The sequence below is a fragment of the Arachis stenosperma genome, chromosome 3 (genome assembly GCF_014773155.1).
Source record: "Arachis stenosperma cultivar V10309 chromosome 3, arast.V10309.gnm1.PFL2, whole genome shotgun sequence".
In the NCBI taxonomy this organism is placed as follows: domain Eukaryota; kingdom Viridiplantae; phylum Streptophyta; class Magnoliopsida; order Fabales; family Fabaceae; genus Arachis; species Arachis stenosperma.
The window spans coordinates 166430332-166448062 of NC_080379.1; the positions used below are offsets into that span (position 1 = coordinate 166430332).

General features: G+C 40.0%; 1 non-coding gene across 1 annotated transcript; it reads left to right on the top strand.

The window, feature by feature from the left end:
• Positions 1 to 8201: 8201 nt before the first annotated feature.
• LOC130972033 (small nucleolar RNA R71) lies at positions 8202 to 8309 on the top strand. Its single transcript, XR_009083236.1, has one exon. It is a non-coding gene; the product is annotated as a small nucleolar RNA R71 (small nucleolar RNA).
• Positions 8310 to 17731: the final 9422 nt, after the last annotated feature.

Here is a 17731-nt window from a genome sequence, read left to right on the forward strand (position 1 = left end):
ACAGCACTACACCTTGGTGAAAAATATTCTCTACAGAAGGGGGATATCAACACCATTGCTAAAGTGCGTACCGACCTCAAGAACCACCGAGGTATTAGAGGAAGTTCATAGTGGGATCTGCGAAAATCATCTCGGAGCAAGGTCACCAGCCAGGAAAGTAATCCGAGCTGGATTCTATTGGCCAACCTTGCAGAAAGATGCCCAAGAATTTGTAAAAAAATGTCAACCATGCCAAATGCATGCAAATTTCCACATAACTCCCCCCGAGGAACTAATCAGCATAACTTCCCCATGGCCCTTTGCAAAATGGGAGATGGACTTGTTAGGTCCTTTTCCCCAAGCCCCAGGGCAAGTCAAATACATGATTGTGGGAATAGACTATTTCACAAAATGGATAGAAGCAGAACCATTAGCTTCCATCACAGCCCAGAGAAGTCGGAGGTTCCTATACAAGAATATCATCACAAGATATGGGATACCATACTCCATCACTACAGACAACGGGACCCAGTTCACCGACTCTACCTTCAGAAGCTTGGTGGCCAGCATGAAGATCAAACACCAGTTCACCTCGGTGGAACATCCACAGGCAAATGGACAAGCCGAGGTAGCCAACAAAGTCATACTGGCAGGACTGAAGAAAAGGCTACAAGATGCAAAAGGAGCCTGGGCTGAGGAGCTCCCACAAGTGCTATAGGCTTACAGGACAACCCCCCAATCTGCCACTGGAGAAACGCCCTTCTGACTAGTCTATGGCGTAGAAGCCATGATACCAATAGAAATCAATGAACAAAGCCCAAGGGTGATTCTCCATGACGAGATCGGGAACATACAGGGACACAAAGAGAAGCTCGATTTGCTCCCCGAAGTCCGAGAAGAAGCCCAGATAAGAGAAGCAGCGTTGAAGCAAAGGATGACTATAAGGTACAACAAAAAAGTCATTCAAAGAACATTCACCCCGAATGACTTGGTCTTGATCAGAAACGACATTGGAGTCAACAAATCAGGAGAAGAAAAACTCGCTGCTAATTGGAAGGGACCATACAAAGTCAATGAGGTCTTAGGAAAAGGTTATTATAAAGTGACCGACTTGAACGACACCGAATTACCGAGGTCGTGGCATGCTTGTAATATGAAAAGGCACTACAGTTAAAAGCGAACTCTACTCCCTGATGTACTCTTTTCCCAACTTCATGATTTTTTCCCAAAATCAAAGGGTTTTTTCTGGAGAAGGGTTTTTAACGAGGCATCATAGTAGGGCCTAAGGGAAATAAGTTGTTAAAAGCCCTTAGTAGCAGTAAAAAGTACCTTTCCCAATAAATAAAGATCTTTTTTTATTTATCTCTCATAAAAATTCCTTCTCGTTTATTTTCTTTTCTACGAAACGCGCCGACTTAAGCTCGACAAAACGTGAAAATCCCATGAACCGACCTAGATGGTCATCAGGATAAAACGACGAGGTACAAGTCGGTGTAAAGAGGTTATATAAGTTGATCGTGAGAAACTCGGAAACACTCCGACTCATAAGTCGAAATGAAAACCCGTGTAGAAAAACTCGGAAACACTTCGACCCGTAATTCGAAAACTGAGTAGAAGAAAAACGGATCGCAAAAATAACCTAAGATATAAAAGCTCAATAAACCACAAAGTTGAGTATAAAGGAATAGTGGAAAAGAGAGATCAAAAAAACCTAAGGACAAAAGACTGTCAAGATCATAAAGACAGACAAGCCAAAGAAAAGGTTTTTCAAAAGGTTGGAGAAACTTTCTAAAGTACCAAACAAAAACAGAAAAGCATGCACACAAAAGGTAACTTAAACCCTTATCCAAAAAAAAGGGTATTTCCTTGTTAAACATAAAACCCTTATCCAAAAAATGGTATTTATAAATATTTTGTTTACGGCCTTAAGGCTAGAGAAAAAGTCAAGTCACCACCACCATAAAAGAGTTTAAAAAATGGGGGACCCACAGGCCGGGTGGTGCGCGAAATTGTGAACAATACTTTTTCACAACTCTCATAATCCCCGGTAATGGCTCCAAAAACGTGGTAGCTCAATACCATGGCATTACACAACTTCGCACAACTAACCAGCAAGTGCACTGGGTCGTCCAAGTAATACCTTACGTGAGTAAGGGTCGATCCCACGGAGATTGTTAGCATTGAAGCAAGCTATGGTCATCTTGTAAATCTTAGTCAGGCAAACTCAAATGTATATGATGATGAACGAAAATAACATAAAAGATAAAGATAGTGATACTTATGTATATCATTGGTGTAAGAGCTTCAGACAAGTGTATGAAGATGCCTTCCCTTCCGTCTCTCTGCTTTCCTACTGCCTTCATCCAATCCTTTCTTACTCCTTTCCATGGCAAGCTCGTGTAGGGTTTCACTGTTGTCAGCAGCTACCTCCCATCCGCGCAGTGAAAGCTAATGCACGCACTCTGTCACAGTGCTGCCAATCACCGGTTTGGTTCCCTCCCCTACCGGAATAGAATCACTCTTTTGCGTCTGTCACTAACGCCCAGTAGGTTACAGGTTTGAAGCACGTCACAGTCATTCAATCATTGAATCCTACTCAGAATACCACAGACAAGGTTAGACCTTCCGGATTCTCTTGAATGCTGCCATCAGGTCCTGCCTATACCACGAAGACTCTGATCTCACGGAATGGTTGGCTCGTTTGTCAGGCGAGCACTCGGTTGTCAGGCGATCAACCATGCATCGTGCAATCAGGAATCCAAGAGATATTCACTAAGCCTCAGATGCTTGTAAAACAAGAATGGTTGTCAGTCACCTTGTTCATGAGTGAGAATGGTGATGGGCGTCAATCATCACCTTCATCATGTTGAAGAACAAGTGATATCTTGGACAAAGAACAAGTGGAATTGAATGGAAGAACAATAGTAATTGCATTAATACTCGAGGTACAGCAGAGCTCCACACCCTTAATCTATGGTGTGTAGAAACTCCACCGTTGAAAATACATAAGAACAAGGTCTAGGCATGGCCGAATGGCCAGCCTCCAAAGGCCTAAGATAGCATAAAACAAAGATAGCTACCAAAAGTCTCTCTAAATACAATAGTAAAAGGTCCTACTTATAGAAAACTAGTACATAGATGAGTAAATGACATAAAAATCCACTTCCGGGCCCACTTGGTGTGTGCTTGGGCTGAGCAATGAAGCTTTTTCGTGTAGAGACTCTCCTTGGAGTTAAACGCCAGCTTTAGTGCCAGTTTGGGCGTTTAACTCCCAATTAGGTGCCAGTTCCGGCGTTTAACGCTGGAATTTCTTGAGGTGACTTTGAACGCCGGTTTGGGCCATCAAATCTTGGGCAAAGTATGGACTATTATATATTGATGGAAAGCCCAGGATGTCTACTTTCCAACGCCGTTGAGAGCGCGCCAATTGGGCTTCTGTAGCTCCAGAAAATCCACTTCGAGTGCAGGGAGGTCAGAATCCAACAGCATCTGCAGTCCTTTTGAGTCTCTGGATCAGATTTTTGCTCAGGTCCCTCAATTTCAGCCAGAAAATACCTGAAATCACAGAAAAACACACAAACTCATAGTAAAGTCCAGAAAAGTGAATTTTAACTAAAAACTAATAAAAATATACTAAAAACTAACTAGATCATACTAAAAACAATGCCAAAAAGCATACAAATTATCCGCTCATCACAACACCAAACTTAAATTGTTGCTTGTCCCCAAGCAACTGAAGATCAAATAAGATAAAAAGAAGAGAATATGCAATGAACTCCAAAAACATCTATGAAGATCAGTATTAATTAGATGAGCGGGGCTTTTATCTTTTTGCCTCTGAATAGTTTTGGCATCTCACTCTATCCCTTGTAATTCAGAATGATTGGCTTCTTTAGGAACTCAGAATCCAGATAGTGTTAATGATTCTCCTAGTAAAGTATGATGATTCTTGAACATAGCTATTTCTTGAGTCTTGGCCGTGGCCCAAAGCACTCTGTCTTCCAGTATTACCACCGGATACATACATGCCACAGACACATAATTGGGTGAACCTTTTCAGATTGTGACTCAGCTTTGCTAAAGTCCCCAATTAGAGGTGTCCAGGGTTCTTAAGCACACTCTTATTTGCCTTGGATCACAACTTTTATTTCTTTTTTTTTTTTCTTTCTCTTTTTTTTTTTCTTCTTTTTTTTTCGGTTTTTTTTTTTCGTTTGCTTCCTTCTTTTTCTTGCTTCAAGAATCATTTTTAATGATTTTTCAGATCCTCAGTAACATGTCTCCTTTTTCATCATTCTTTCAAGAGCCAACATTCATGAACCACAAGTTCAAAAGACATATGCACTGTTCAAGCATACATTCAGAGAACAAAAGTGTTGCCACCACATCAAAATAATTAAACTACTATAAAATTCAGAATTCATGCAATTCTTTTCTTTTTCAATTAAGCACGTTTTTTATTCAAGAAAGGTGATGGATTCATAGGACATTCATAACTTTAAGGCATAGACACTAAGACACTAATGATCACAAGACACAAGCATGGACAAACATAAAGCATAAAAATCGAAAAACAGAAGAATAAAGAACAAGGAAATCAAGGAACGGGTCCACCTTAGTGATGGCGGCTCTTTCTTGCTCTTGAAGATCCTATGGAGTGCTTGAGCTCCTCAATGTCTCTTCCTTGTCTTTGTTGCTCCTCCCTCATGATTCTTTGGTCTTCTTTAATTTCATGGAGGAGAATGGAGTGTTCTTGATGCTCCACCCTTAGTTGTCCCATGTTGGAACTCAATTCTCCTAGGGAGGTGTTTAGTTGCTCCCAATAATTTTGTGGAGGAAAGTGCATCCCTTGAGGAATCTCAGGGATCTCATGGTGAGAGGGGTCTCTTGTGTACTCCATCCTTTTCTTGGTGATGGGCTTGTCCTCATCAATGGGGGTATCTCCCTCTATGTCAACTCCAACTGAATAACAGAGGTGACAGATGAGATGAGGAAAGGCTAACCTTGCCAAAGTGGAGGTCTTGTCCGCCACCTTGTAGAGTTCTTGGGCTATGACCTCATGAACTTCTATTTCTTCTCCAATCATGATGCTATGGATCATGATGGCCCGGTCTATGGTAACTTCGGACCGGTTGCTAGTGGGAATGATTGAGCGTTGTATGAACTCTAACCATCCTCTAGCCACGGGCTTGAGGTCATGCCTTCTCAATTGAACCGGCTTTCCTCTTGAATCTTGCTTCCATTGTGCGCCCTCTTCACATATGGTTGTGAGGACTTGGTCCAACCTTTGATCAAAGTTGACCCTTCTAGTGTAAGGATGCTCATCTCCTTGCATCATAGGCAAGTTGAACGCCACCCTCACACTCTCCGGACTAAAATCCAAGTATTTCCCCCGAACCATAGTGAGATAATTCTTTGGATTCGGGTTCACACTTTGGTCATGGTTCTTGGTGATCCATGCATTGGCATAGAACTCTTGAACCATCAAGATTCCGACTTGTTGAATGGGGTTGGTGAGTACTTCCCAACCTCTTCTTCGGATCTCATGGCGGATCTCCGGATATTCACCCTTTTTGAGTGAAAAGGGGACTTCGGGGATCACCTTCTTCAAGGCCACAACTTCATAGAAGTGGACTTGATGCACCCTTGAGAGGAATCTATCCATCTCCCATGACTCGGAGGTGGAAGCTTTTGCCTTCCCTTTCCTCTTTTTAGAGGTTTCTCCGGCCTTGGATGCCATAAATGGTTATGAAAAAGCAACGCTTTTACCACACCAAACTTAAAATGTTTGCTCGTCCTCGAGCAAAAGAAGAAAGAAGAGAGTAGAAGAAGAAGAAATGAGGAAGAGGGGGAAGGTGGTGTGTTCGGCCAAGAAGGGAAAGAAGGGGTGTTTAGGTTGTGTGAAAATGAAGGGTTGAAGAAGGGTATATATAGGAGAGAGGGGTGTAATGGTTCGGCCATTATGGGTGGGTTTGGGAGGGAAAGTGGTTTGAATTTGAAGGGTGAGGTTGGTGGGGATTTATGAAGGATGGATGTGAGTGGTGAAGAGAAAGATGGGATTTGATAGGTGAAGGGTTTTTGGGGAAGAGGTATTGAGGTGATTGGTGAATGGGGGAAGAAGAGAGAGAGTGATGGTGGGGTCCTGTGGGGTCCACAGATCCTGTGGTGTCAAGGAAAAGTCATCCCTGCACCAAATGTTGCTCAAAATCACGTTTTGAGCCTTTTCTGGCGTTAAACGCCGGGCTGGTGCCCATTCCTGGCGTTTAACGCCAGGTTGTTGCCCTTTACTGGCGTTTAACGCCAGTCTGGTGCCCCTTTCTGGCGTTAAACACCCAGAATGGTGCCAGACTGGGCGTTAAACGCCCAACAGCTAGCATTACTGGCGTTTGAACGCCAGCTTCTTCTCCTCCAGGGTGTGCTATTTTTCTTCCTGTTTTTCATTCTGTTTTTGCTTTTTTCATTGTTTTTGTGACTTCTTATGATCATCAACCTACAAAAAAGATAAAATAACAAAAGAAAATAGTTAGCTATAAAACATTGGGTTGCCTCCCAACAAGCGCTTCTTTAATGTCATTAGCTTGACAGAGGACTCTCATGGAGCCTCAGAAATGCTCAGAACCGTGTTGGAACCTCCCAACACCAAACTTAGAGTTTGACTGTGGGGGCTCTGCTTGGCTCTGTTTTGAGAGAAGCTCTTCATGCTTCCTCTCCATGATGATAGAGGGATGTCCTTGGGCCTTAAACACCAAGGATTCTTCATTCACTTGAATGATCAACTCTCCTCTATCAACATCAATCACAGCCTTTGCTGTGGCTAGGAAGGGTCTGCCAAGGATGATGGATTCATCCATGCACTTCCCAGTCTCTAGGACTATGAAATCAGTAGGGATGTAATGGTCTTCAATCTTCACCAAAACATTCTCTACAAGTCCACGAGCTTGTTTTCTTGAATTGTCTGCCATCTCTAATGAGATTCTTACAGCTTGCACCTCAAAGATCCCTAATTTCTCCATTACAGAGAGGGGCATGAGGTTTACACTTGACCCTAAGTCACACAAGGCCTTTTTGAAGGTCATGGTGCCTATGGTACAAGGTATAGAAAACTTCCCAGGATCCTGCCTCTTTTGAGGCAGTTTCTGCCTAGACAAGTCATCCAGTTCTTTGGTGAGCAAAGGTGGTTCATCCTCCCAAGTCTCATTTCCAAATAACTTGTCATTCAGTTTCATGATTGCTCCAAGGTATTTAGCAACTTGCTCTTCAGTGACATACTCATCCTCTTCAGAGGAAGAATACTCATCAGAGCTCATGAATGGCGGAAGTAAGTCCAATGGAATCTCTATGGTCTCAATTTGAGCCTAAGATTCCCATGGTTCCTCATTGAGGAACTCAGAGGAGGTTGGTACACGCCCACTGAGGTCTTCCTCAGTGGCGTCCTCCTCCTCTCTTTCCTCTCCATGTTCGGCCATGTCTATGGCTTTGCACTCTCCTTTTGGATTTTCTTCTGTATTACTTGGAAGAGTACTAGGAGGGAGTTCAGTAATTTTCTTGCTCAGCTGTCCCACTTGTCCTTCCAAATTTTTGATGGAGGACCTTGTTTCATTCATGAAACTTTGAGTGGTTTTTATTAGATCAGAGACCATTGTTGCTAAGTCAGAAGTATTCTGCTTAGAACCCTCTGTCTGTTGCTGAGAAGATGATGGAAAAGGCTTGCTATTGCTAAACCTGTTTCTTCCACCATTATTGTTATTGAAACCTTGTTGAGGTCTCTCTTGATTCTTCCATGAGAAATTTGGGTGATTTCTCCATGAAGAATTATAGGTGTTTCCATAGGGTTCTCCTAGGTAATTCACCTCTTCCATTGAAGGGTTCTCAGGATCATAAGCTTCTTCCTCAGATGAAGCATCCTTAGTACTGCCAGGTGCATTTTGCATTCCAGACAGACTTTGAGAAATCAAATTGACTTGTTGAGTCAATATCTTGTTCTGAGCCAATATGGTATTCAGAGTATCAATCTCAAGAACTCCTTTCTTCTGACTAGTCCCATTGTTCACAGGATTCCTTTCAGAAGTGTACATGAATTGGTTATTTGCAACCATTTCAATCAATTCTTGAGCTTCTGCAGGCGTCTTCTTCAGATGAAGAGATCCTCCAGCAGAGCTATCCAAGGACATCTTGGATAGTTCAGAGAGACCATCATAGAAAATACCTATGATGCTCCATTCAGAAAGCATGTCTGAGGGACATCTTCTGATTAATTGTTTGTATCTTTCCCAAGCTTCATAGAGGGATTCTCCATCCTTCTGTCTGAAGGTTTGGACTTCCACTCTAAGCTTACTCCATCTTTGTGGTGGAAAGAACTTTGCCAAGAAGGCATTGACTAGCTTTTCCCAAGAGTCCAGGCTTTCTTTAGGTTGAGAATCCAACCATATTCTAGCTCTGTCTCTTACAGCAAAAGGGAATAGCATCAGTCTATAGACCTCAGGGTCTACCCCATTAGTCTTGACTGTGTCACAGATTTGCAAGAATTCAGCTACGAACTGATGAGGATCTTTCATTGGAAGTCCATGGAACTTGCAATTCTGTTGCATTAGAGAAACTAATTGAGGCTTAAGCTCAAAGTTGTTTGCTCCAATGGCAGGGATAGAGATGCTTCTCCCATAAAAATCAGGAGTAGGTGCAGTAAAGTCACCCAGCACCTTCCTTGCATTGTTTGCATTGTTATTGTTTTCGGCTGCCATGTGTTCTTCTTCCTTGAAGAATTCGGTCAGGTCCTCTAAAGAGAGTTGTGCTTTAGCTTCTCTTAGCTTTCTCTTCAAGGTTCTCTCAGGTTCAGAGTCAGCTTCAACAAGAATGCCTTTGTCTCTGCTCCTGCTCATATGAAAGAGGAGAGAAAAAGAAAATGTGAAATCCTCTATGTCACAGTATAGAGATTCCTTGAAGTGTCAGAGGAAAAGAGAAATAGTAAGAAGAAGGAGAAGAATAATTCGAACTTTAATTAGATAAGGTTCGAATTGTGCATTAAGAAGGAGTAGTACTCCATAAATAGAAGGATGTGGGAAGGAGGGAAGAGAATTTTCGAAAATTCAATTAAAAGATTTTGAAAACATTTTGAAAATTTGATTGATAATTTTCGAAAATTAAAAGTGAAAAAGAAATCAAGTGATTTTTGATTGAAATTAAAAAGATTTGATTGAAAACTATTTAAAAAAAGATGAGGTTAAAAAGATTTGATTGAAAAGTTATGATTTTAAAAAGATGTGATTGAGAAGATATGATTTGAAAACAATTTGAAAAGATATGATTTAAAAAAAATTGATGACTTGCCTAACAAGAAAAGATATGATTTAAACATAAAACCTTCCTCAACAGAAAAAGGCAAAAAATGTTCAATCAAATCATTAATTGTTAGTAAGTATCTTTGAAAAAGGAAAGAAATTGATTTTGAAAACATTTGATTGAAAAGATATGATTTGAAAAAGATTTGATTTTGAAAAACTTTGAAAACTTGAAAAAAAATTGATTTGAAAACAAAATTCTTCCCCCTAGCACCATCCTGGCGTTAAACGCCCAGAATGGTATACATTCTGGCGTTTAACACCCAAAATGCTACCTCTTTGGGCGTTAAACGCCCAACCAGGTACCCTGGCTGGCGTTTAAACGCCAGTCTGCCTTCTTCACTGGGCATTTTTGAATGCTCAGCTTTTTCTGTATAATTCCTCTGCAGCATGTTCTGAATCTTCAATTCTTTGTATTATTGACTTGAGAAGACACAAATTAAAAATATTTTTGGATTTTTAATAATCAAAATGCAACAAGAATCAAATAACAATGCATGCAAGACACCAAACTTAGCAGTTTGTGTACTACTGACACTATATGAGACACATAAATACTCAAGCCAAAAGAATTCAAAGATCAGAGTAAGAAATCATCAAAAATTACTTGAAGATCCTTAAGACACATGAATGAATGCATGCAATTGACACCAAACTTAAGATGAGACACTAGACTTAAGCAAGAAACAGCAAATATTTTTTTTTTTGGTTTTTATGATTTTGTAATTTTTTTGTGTTTTTCGAAAATTGAGTGGAAAAAGGTATCAAAATTCTTAATGAGAATTTCCAGGAATCAGCGTAATGCTAGTCTAAGACTCCGGTCCAGGAATTAGACATGGCTTCACAGCCAGCCAAGCTTTCAAAGAAAGCTTCGGTCCAAAACACTAGACATGACCAAAGGTCAGCCAAGCCTTAGCAGATCACTGCTCCAAAAGCAAAATTGATGAAAATCAACAAGCTCTTGTGGTGATAAGTTGAAACCTCGGTCCAATCAGATTAGACATGGCTTCTCAGCCAGCCAGATTTCAACAAATCATCATGAAACTCTAGAATTCATCTTCAAGAATTTCGAAAAAAAATAAATACCTAATCTAAGCAACAAGATGAACCGTCAGTTGTCCAAACTAGAACAATCCCAGGCATTGTTACCAAAAGCTTGCTCAAAACTTGAACAATCCCCGGCAACGGCGCCAAAAACTTGGTGCGCGAAATTGTGAACAATACTTTTTCACAACTCTCATAATCCCCGGTAATGGCTCCAAAAGCTCAATACCATGGCATTACACAACTTCGCACAACTAACCAGCAAGTGCACTGGGTCGTCCAAGTAATACCTTACGTGAGTAAGGGTCGATCCCACGGAGATTGTTAGCATTGAAGCAAGCTATGGTCATCTTGTAAATCTTAGTCAGGCAAACTCAAATGTATATGATGATGAACGAAAATAACATAAAAGATAAAGATAGTGATACTTATGTATATCATTGGTGTAAGAGCTTCAGACAAGTGTATGAAGATGCCTTCCCTTCCGTCTCTCTGCTTTCCTACTGCCTTCATCCAATCCTTTCTTACTCCTTTCCATGGCAAGCTCGTGTAGGGTTTCACTGTTGTCAGCAGCTACCTCCCATCCGCGCAGTGAAAGCTAATGCACGCACTCTGTCACAGTGCTGCCAATCACCGGTTTGGTTCCCTCCCCTACCGGAATAGAATCACTCTTTTGCGTCTGTCACTAACGTCCAGTAGGTTACAGGTTTGAAGCATGTCACAGTCATTCAATCATTGAATCCTACTCAGAATACCACAGACAAGGTTAGACCTTCCGGATTCTCTTGAATGCTGCCATCAGGTCCTGCCTATACCACGAAGACTCTGATCTCACGGAATGGTTGGCTCATTTGTCAGGCGAGCACTCGGTTGTCAGGCGATCAACCATGCATCGTGCAATCAGGAATCCAAGAGATATTCACTAAGCCTCATATGCTTGTAAAACAAGAATGGTTGTCAGTCACCTTGTTCATGAGTGAGAATGGTGATGGGCGTCAATCATCACCTTCATCATGTTGAAGAACAAGTGATATCTTGGACAAAGAACAAGTGGAATTGAATGGAAGAACAATAGTAATTGCATTAATACTCGAGGTACAGCAGAGCTCCACACCCTTAATCTATGGTGTGTAGAAACTCCACCGTTGAAAATACATAAGAACAAGGTCTAGGCATGGCCGAATGGCCAGCCTCCAAAGGCCTAAGATAGCATAAAACAAAGATAGCTACCAAAAGTCTCTCTAAATACAATAGTAAAAGGTCCTACTTATAGAAAACTAGTACATAGATGAGTAAATGACATAAAAATCCACTTCCGGGCCCACTTGGTGTGTGCTTGGGCTGAGCAATGAAGCTTTTTCGTGTAGAGACTCTCCTTGGAGTTAAACGCCAGCTTTAGTGCCAGTTTGGGCGTTTAACTCCCAATTAGGTGCCAGTTCCGGCGTTTAACGCTGGAATTTCTTGAGGTGACTTTGAACGCCGGTTTGGGCCATCAAATCTTGGGCAAAGTATGGACTATTATATATTGCTGGAAAGCCCAGGATGTCTACTTTCCAACGCCGTTGAGAGCGCGCCAATTGGGCTTCTGTAGCTCCAGAAAATCCACTTCGAGTGCAGGGAGGTCAGAATCCAACAGCATCTGCAGTCCTTTTGAGTCTCTGGATCAGATTTTTGCTCAGGTCCCTCAATTTCAGCCAGAAAATACCTGAAATCACAGAAAAACACACAAACTCATAGTAAAGTCCAGAAAAGTGAATTTTAACTAAAAACTAATAAAAATATACTAAAAACTAACTAGATCATACTAAAAACATACTAAAAACAATGCCAAAAAGCATACAAATTATCCGCTCATCACCGGGCCCTCATATAGCCAACAAAATTTTTAACTATCACCACCGGGAGTAGTAGGATCACCACCAGAATCAGGAAGAGGAGTCGGAGCGCCATCAGGAGCAGGGAGAGAGGCACCTACAGGAGTTGGAAGAGAAGTCTCGGGAGTCTCGGAAGAACTCGGAGCATTATCTGGACGGGGAGGAGACTCTATGATTCTCTGACCCCGAGTCTTCAACTCGGACTCAGATACAGGTCGGGGAGGAGACACAATGGCCCCATTAATAACAATTTTGTCAGGGTCCAAAGGAGAGAGATCCAAATCGGGAGCAAGGACGCCGACTTGCTCCTTGAAAATCCTCCAAGCCTCCTCGGCTCCCTCAACAATAGAGTCCTCCAACTCGGCATAAGCAGTCCGAGAATTCAACAAGTCCTTCCTCACCTCCACGAGATCCTTGAACAAGCTTGAATAACTCTCCTGCGCCTTCTTCCTCAAGCCCTCCTCCATATTGCATTGGGCTTGTAACTTGCTCCCCTCCTCCTGAAGGTCATCCCTCTCCTTCCTCAATTTAGCGACCTCCTCCTTCAACTCCTTCTCATGTTTCTGATATATGAGAAGCCTTTCTTCCAACTCTTCAACCCTCAAAGTTGAACCCAGAGAGCTAAGAGGAGTCTTCTCAAAAATATCAAGAAACTTGGTACACACCGCCGCCGCCCTGACACTCTCCTGAGCCAGAATAGTGAGGTGGTTCCGGACAGAAACATCATCCATACCTATACGGGTATGGGGATAGATGTGTTTCCGGACAAATGCAGGTGCATCCACCTTAGCCTCACCTTCAAAAGAAGAGGAAGACTCTAAAGTCTTACGCTTCTTCTTCTCTGGCTCAGGAGAAGGTCGGGGGGGAGGGGGTGGCTGAGAAGAAGCCGAAGAGGAAATAACAATAGGCCGAGAAGGGGTCCCCAAAGTTTGAGGAGGAGGAGGAGGAAGAGAGGAGCTAGTTACCCTGGCACCGCCAGCACTGGCGCGAGATCTTGCCCAGGCCTCCTGGACTCTCTGGTAAGATTCGCTGGAATTCTTCTTCGCCATCTCTGTAAAAGCAATTATTAGCCAAAAAATTCAGACAAGTCGGAAAAACAAGATACAAGTTGGAAACAAAGTATAAAAGATAAAGGCTACCTAATTGTGCTTGGACAAAGGCCGGCGACCCCTGGAGAAATTTTTTGGTATCCAGATATGGGGCCCTCCCCCACACTTCTCGGAGGAACCCCACAATGGCTGCCTCCACCTCATCCAAGTCATCTAAACCATATTTCTCGCAGGGGGAGGCCTCCAACCAATACAGAGGAAAGCGAGAAACAGAATTTTCATCCAGAAAAAAGGGGTGGTGACCCTCTACACCTTGAACTTTGAAAAAATAATTTTTAAAATCATGGAATAATTCATCAAAAAGGGTGAAAACTCTCCGACCTTGTATGGCTCGGAAAGACACCCATTGTTGCTTGTTATTTAACCCACTGAAGGGCTTGGTCATATGGAAAAGATAGAAGAAAATCCTCAAAGAGGTCAAAAAATCTAAGGCGTGGCTGATAAACTGGTAAATTTTCAGAAAACCCCAAGAATTGGGTGAAGTTGGGTAGGAGCAACTCGGCAGTGACGCAAAACAGCTATTTCAAAATCAGAAAATGGAAGAAAAACACCCAAACGGGTAATCATGCTTTTATACATATAGAAAAATGAGGAGCCTCCTCAGTATCCCTCCCAAAACAAACCCGGTCTTCCAGACCCGGGACCACCAATTCATACTTCGGCTCATCCTCCTCAGAAGTACAAATATGGTGATGAGTGCGAAGGTTGGTGATGAACTCGGCATCGACCAAGGGTTCCTCCCCCAAGACCGTAACATCAACCCACTGAGCAAGAACTTCTACAGAAGACATTTTTTTCCTAGGGTACGATGTAAACCTACAAAGGAAAAAGGAAAAAGAATAAAAAACGGGAGTCCCTAAGGGGCATGAAATCTAAACAACCTACGACGTCACCTTCTCCCTCTCCAAAGAAAATAAAAGGCATGCAGAAGCACTTAATAAAAGGGAAGAAAGAACCAACCTTTGCCTGAAAAGAAGTAGAGGAAGATGAAAGCCTTCAACGAAAAGTACCCCACGAACAGATACGAAAGTATTCCACGAACAGATGAAAGGGAAAAAATTTTTGAAAAATCGAAGAAACGAAACAACGAAGAAAGAGGGAAGCATTTATAAGCACGTTAGGGGCATAATGGTAAAAATGGAAGCGGTCATTAATGAATGCACCGTTACCAAGGTAATTAATACCTACACACACCCCTAACGGACGCGACGTTTGATTAGATGTAACTGTAAAAATCAAAAGTCACGGAAATTCACGTCGGTTGCAAACGAATCACGTCGATTCCCTCACAAGTCGGTTACGACCCCGAGTAGAATACTCGAACCCAAATCTTAAAGGAAATTGAGCTCAAGTAAGGGCACTGTTCATACCCTGGCCCAACGATAAGGCCCAGGTCCAACAAAAGGCCCAACCCAAAAAGGTTGAGCCTCGCCTTGTACCGACCTCCTCCCTATGAAGTCGGTTCCTATCACGACTAACCCTAAAGAAGTCGGGAACAAAGATTAGCTGGCAGATAATCACTCGTTCAAATGAGTAACTGCCCCCTAAAATCTCTCTACCCACTTCCAGGAGCCCTATCTCAACCTCCCTAAGATAAAGGAACTGTTATCCACCTTAAAGGGCGGAACTACTTCAGCGGTGGTTATTGGTTCACCACTATAAATACCCTGACACCCCTCAGGTATCTCTAAGTCTCAATACTCTCTAGACCTGCTTACACTCTTGCTGACTTAGGCATTGGAGTGTCTTTGCAGGTACCACCCCCCATTCTTTCACACACACAAGTCGGGCGGAGGCCCCCAAAGTGCAGACCCACTCGAAGGCCTCCTCTTTCAAACGATTGGGCCAACCAACACCATCCAATCCATTAATCTCCGGTTACCCATCGTAACAATAATATTGTTATATCATGTCAATTATGTTACCCTTAGTTATTTTGTGTTGCTTTAATATAATATAATTTGGTGACACTATACTATTAATCCTATCTTTAACCGCTTTTTCATTTGAATATGGAAGTAAAAGTGGTGTTGGACTCGGATATAGAGAATACAGGTGCTTCACAACCATGTAGTGTTAGTAGAACAGAACTCGGACGGTCCGAGTTGCGTTTGATATTCCATTTCACAAAAAAATTGACAACAACAAATAACTCGCATGGTCTGATTTATGTACTCTGAGTTTTTTCAAATTTTTTAACACAAATCGGACCCTCCGATTTGTGTACTCTGAATTTTTTCAACTTTTTAAACACAAATCGGAGGGTCCGATTTGTGTACTCCCACAATTTAAAAAAACACCAAAAATTACCATATCAAAGTATATCACTCATTTTGTTTCCATATTAAAATTTTTTAGCCTTTAACCCAATGTGTTTTTCAGTTTGAGATATAACTCCAATAAGTTACCGTCTCTACACTAAAATTTTGCAAAAAACCAGAAATTTACAAAAGCCTATTTAAGAACCTGAAACTAAATTGATTCTAAGCTTTTGGGGTCATCAATTAAGTATTCAAGCAACCAACTCAAGAGTCTAGGACACCAACTAAATAAACCCTAAACTCAAAATCTTCTCTAATTTTCCAAATTGATCATTAACCTATGGTTGCTTGGCACGCAAGAAAAGCCTCTAAACGTCCTCAAATCTCAACTCCAACCACTAATACACAAGCCTAGTCTCACTACCAGCAATACATGTGAATGAGTTCTCCATGTTTTTTTATTGAAGAAGTGTGTCAAGCCCACTGTTCAGATTTAGTCACTTCCTACGACTCTAACAGAAGAATATGAACTACAAGCTAAACTCCAAGAAATCCTAGCTGTTAGAAAGAATGCGGCTAGTAAATTGGAGGTGTTGATCAAGTGAAGTGACCTAATTACAATGTCCAGTGGCATCTCAATCCAAATTTCAGCCATTCCGTTTATGATCAACCCAAAACCTATTATCCACGCTTCTCAATCTCTTTTTGCAATACAATGTGTTTTCCAAGATCCTCACTGGCACCAACCCATGAAGGAAGAATTTTCAGCACTACAAATGAATGGTGTTAGGAATAGAGAATGAAAAACAGGATTGGTAACAGGAAATTTTTATTGTATGACTGAATTAATTCTCTGTTAGTTAACAATAACCAAGGTCTGTTTGAAATCCTTTAGAATTGGAACTAGAGTTGAATTGTTCTATATATTAATTCTTTTGTTTGGAATAGTTAAAGAATGAGAATTGATTTTATTAGTAAATCCCATGGATTTACTTTTTGACTAATCTCTAATTTCTCTCAATTTTTTTAGAAGATCTGATTGTAACTGAAGTCATGAGTTCTAAAAAAATGAAAAAGACTAATTTACCCTTTAGATATTAGTGCAAAGAGAAGGGTTTTGAAGGTGAGTTAGTGACCTCGTGACGTCGGACCCGCTTAGGCCAACACAGATTGACCACCTTGTCAACTTTTTACTATACATAGTATTCAATTATTTTTTAATCACATCTAAATAAATTATATTTAATCACATTACTTTTATTTTAAATAAATTTATTTTTTTATAATTTTACACTTTCATTCTAAATAAATAACGTAATGTGATTAGAATGAAAGTATAAAATTATAAAAAAATATAAGTAATATAATTAAGTAATGAAAGTAAAATTACATTATTTAGAATGAAAGTGTAAAAATTATTTATTTATAAAAAAATTACATTACATTAAGTGTAAAATTATAAAAAAATTATAAGTAATGTGATTAAGTAATGAAAGTAAAATTACATTATTTAGAATGAAAGTGTAAGATTTATTTATTAATTAAAAAATTACATTATTTTAAGAGTAGAAAAAAAATTAATTTATTTAAAATGAAAGTGTAAAATTATAAAAAACAAAAAATAAGTAATGTGATTAAGTAATGAAAGTAAAATTACATTATTTAAAATAAAAATGTAAAAGTTGTTTATTATAAAAAAATTACATTACTTTAAGTGTAAAATTATAAAAAAAATTATAAGTAATGTGATTAAGTAATGAAAGTAAAATTACATTATTTAGAATGAAAGTGTAAAAGTTATTTATTTATAAAAAAATTACATTACTTTAAGTGTAAAATTATAAAAAAAATTATAAGTAATGTGATTAAGTAATGAAAATAAAATTACATTATTTAGAATGAAAGTGTAAGATTTATTTATTAATTAAAAAATTACATTATTTTAAGAGTAGAAAAAATTAATTTATTTAGAATAAAAGTGTAAAATTATAAAAAAAACAAAAAATAAGTAATGTGATTAAGTAATGAAAGTAAAATTACATTATTTAAAATAAAAATGTAAAAGTTGTTTATTATAAAAAAATTACATTACTTTAAGTGTAAAATTATAAAAAAAATTATAAGTAATGTGA